Source organism: Sphaeramia orbicularis, unplaced genomic scaffold (genome assembly GCF_902148855.1).
Source record: "Sphaeramia orbicularis unplaced genomic scaffold, fSphaOr1.1, whole genome shotgun sequence".
NCBI classification, from domain to species: Eukaryota; Metazoa; Chordata; class Actinopteri; order Kurtiformes; family Apogonidae; genus Sphaeramia; species Sphaeramia orbicularis.
Genome location: NW_021941741.1, coordinates 376,500 through 380,119, shown reverse-complemented (window position 1 = coordinate 380,119; position 3,620 = coordinate 376,500). Strand labels below are relative to the sequence as shown.

The 3,620-nt window shown below is 44.3% G+C and overlaps 1 long non-coding RNA gene across 1 annotated transcript; it reads left to right on the top strand.

The window, feature by feature from the left end:
• Nucleotides 1–1,122: 1,122 nt before the first annotated feature.
• LOC115416907 (uncharacterized) lies at nt 1,123–2,454 on the top strand. Its single transcript, XR_003935056.1, has 3 exons — nt 1,123–1,137; nt 1,376–1,422; nt 2,368–2,454. It is a non-coding gene; the product is annotated as an uncharacterized LOC115416907 (long non-coding RNA).
• The last annotated feature ends 1,166 nt before the right edge of the window (nt 2,455–3,620 follow it).

The following is a 3,620-nucleotide window of genomic DNA, read 5'->3' as shown; positions in this document are numbered from 1 at the left end:
GTGGACCAGGCCTTACAGAGTCCAAATGGACACCTGGACCTGTTCCTGCGCTTCCTCCTGGTCTATCACTGCAGACCAATCAGAGTCTCCTACACGGTCTGGTGAAACAAACAGGAAGCAGCTCAGAGACCAACCAGAAAACTGTAGAGTACATCAAGAAGAAGATCAGTGAGAATGTGTCTGCAGAGAGAAGCATCAACCTGTTCCACTGTCTGAATGAACTGGAGGATGGATCTCTGGTGGATCAGATCCAACAGTACCTGAGATCAGGACGTCTGTCCACAGAACAACTGTCTCCTGCTCAGTGGTCAGCTCTGGCCTTCATCTTACTGTCACCAGAAGAAGACCTGGATGTGTTTGACCTGAAGGAATACTGTGGTTCAGAGGAGGTTCTTCTGAGGCTGCTGCCAGTGGTCAAAGCCTCCAACAAAGCTCTGTGAGAAACAAACAGTTGGATCAAACATCTCAAATATGGATCTATCATTTCAACCAGATCAATAACTTTATACTCATGCCTTTTGTTTTCCTCCAGACTCAGTGGCTGTAACCTGTCAGACAGAAGCTGTGAAGCTCTGTCCTCAGTTCTCAGATCCAGTCCTGTAGTCTGACACTTCTGGATCTAAGCGACAATGACCTGAAGGATTCAGGAGGTGAAGATCCTGTCAGATGGACTGAAGAGTCCAGGATGCAGACTGGACACTCTCAGGTCAGGGTTCAACACAGAACACAACACATCATTTCAATGTTTGTCTGCAGTTGTTGGATGGATTTAACGTGTCAGTGGTTGTTTGTGTTGAACTCCAGACCAGTTCTACTGATCTTCAACTGTGTTCAGAGTCTGGAACTCACAGACTTTACACATTGAAGTCCTGTTGGTGAAGTCCCATGCATTCAAAGACTCTGTCAATGACTTCAACTCCATTCATCTCCATCCTCAGTTGATGAATGTGATGTTTTGTGTTGCAGATTGTCAGGATGTCTGATCACAGAGGAAGGATGTTCTTCTCTGGTCTCAGCCCTACAGTCCAATCCGTCCCATCTCAGACTGCTAGACCTGAGCTACAACCATCCAGGAGCCTCAGGACAGGAGCTGTGTGCTCTAGTGGAGGATCCACACTGGAGACTGGACACTGTCAGGTATGGACTGAGCCGATGCATCCACAGATAATGGCAGATAGAACAGGTAGAGCTGACAGGAACCATCTGTCAGAGCTGGGATCCATCCTGTATGAAGGTCCAGCCCACGTTCACAGACAAACACAGTCAGTGATTCAGAAGGAACCATTTAGTGGATGTGAACAGAAAAGCTTCAGTGGATCAGAGGGATGGAATGTACATGTTTCCAGCTGACCTCTGACCCTCCTCCTCCTTTCAGGTTGGATCCTGCTGGAGTCCGATGGTTGACACCAGGTCCATGCAGATGTAAGTGTGATTTGATTAGATGGATTCAAACCAACCTGAACCCAAACTGGGACCTGCTTCCACATTCTAAACATCTGAAGTGTTCATGAAGACAGTCAGTTTAATGGAAGGGATGAGCTGATAGCTGATTGGTCAGGACTGGTACCACATGGACCCACATACCCTGAGCAGTGAGTCCTCAGGTCCAGTCCCAGACTATTTAGTGCAGATCAGAGCTCTAGTGTCTTTATGCACATTTACAGTCTGTACTGTCACTGTGGGACAAACAATACAAATACAACCAAGAAGATCCAAAACACAATAGAGTTCATCAGATGAGAAGTTGTCTGAGGAACAAACTCAGATGAAACCACCAAAACACTTCTACAAACTATTAGTATCCATCAGATAAAGAATCGCATTCAATGAGCAAAAGAACTGGAGTTTAGATCCAATTATAAACAGTCAGAGTCACTGTGGAGAAGATTGGAATCTACAAATCCAACATGTAGATTCATTAGCACCAACGAAACATCGACCTGAACAAACAGCAAAAACACTTAGTCTAGAAGAACGGAGAATGACATGATGGGATTGGATTGTGTTTTTAGGTTTGAATCAGTTTGGATCCAAAATGAAACAGACTTTGAATATTGAATGTTAAGGATCAATATATGATCCTGAAGGTGAACTGGTTCTACAGATTAGATCTGAGTCATGGAGTCAGAGTTGATCTGTGTTCACAACTTTTATTCTCTGTCGTGAAAATGTGCTCAGAAACACAGATCCGTCCTCTAAAAACACTGGAATGATCTGTTATTGATCAGTATTGATCAAGTCAGACTCACACATGATCCATCCATCAATAACAGTTTGACTGACCCAGTGATGTGATCAGACTGTCAGTCATCAGCTGATTATTGATTCAATAACTGCAGCTGGATTGTGTTTTCTTCTGTCCATCAGATTTCTGTGAACTCACCCTGGATCCAAACACAGCGACAGACGCCTCAAACTGTCTGAAAACAACAAGAGGTGGAACATGTGGAGGGGTTTCTGTCACATCCTGATCATCCGGACAGATTTGACTACTGGGTACAGGGTGATGCTCAACTGTCTGACTGGTCGCTGTTACTGGGAGGTCCAGTGGAGTGGATGGGTTGGAAATATCTTTGACTTACAGAAGAATCATAAGGAAAGGAAAGAGTGATGACAGTGGTTTGGATACAATGATCAGATCCTGGAGTCCTGCAGCGTTACAGAGGTTGATACAGTCTCAGGCATAAAAGAAATACACACTCCTCCCTCAGTCTTCCTCCTCCTCCTCCTCTTTCTCCTCCTCCTCCTTCTGGTCCTCCTTCTGGTCCTCCTCTGGTACAGGTCTCAGTGTATGTGGACTGTCCTGCTGGATCTGTGTCCTTCTATGAGTCTGCTCTGACAAACTGATCCACCTGCACACCTTCAGAACCCACATCCACTGAACCACTGTTGCAGGATTTTTACTGGTGACACCAGGATCCACAAGTGTGTTTGTGTGGTGTGTAGTTTGTGTGCTGTGTGTAGTGTGTCTGTGTACATATGTAGGTGTGTTGTGTTGTTGTGTGGTTGTGTAGTTGTGTTGTGTAGTTGTGTGTTTTGTTTGTGTAGTTCTGTGTTTGTGTAGTTGTGTGTAGTTGCGTGTTTCTGTAGTTGGTGTTGTGTGTTTGTTTAGTTGGGTGTTTGTATAGTTGTGTTGTGTGTGTAGTTGTGTTGTGTAGTGTGTTGTGTGGTGTCTATCTGTGTTGTGTGTTGCGTAGTTGTGTGTTCGTGTAGTTGTGTTGTGTAGTTGTGTGTGTAGTTGTGTGTTTCTGTAGTTGTGTTGTGTGTTTGTTTAGTTGGGTGTTTGTATAGTTGTGTTGTGTGTGTAGTTGTGTTGTGTAGTTGTTGTGTGTTTGCATAGTTGTGTGTTCGTGTAGTTGTGTTTGTGTGTTTGTGTGTGTAGTTGTGGGTTTGTGTAGTTGTGTTCTGTGTGTGTAGTTGTGTTGTGTATTTGGGTAGTTGTGTTGTTTGGTGTGTAATTGTGTTGTGTGTGTGTGTAGTTGTGTAGTTGTGTGTTTGTGTGTGTGTGGTGTAGTGTGTGTATTGTGTACATGTGTAGCTGTGTTGTGTTTGTGTAGTTGTGTTGTTCATGTAGTTCTGTGTTTGTGCAATTGTGTTGTGTGTGTTTGTGTAGTTGTGTT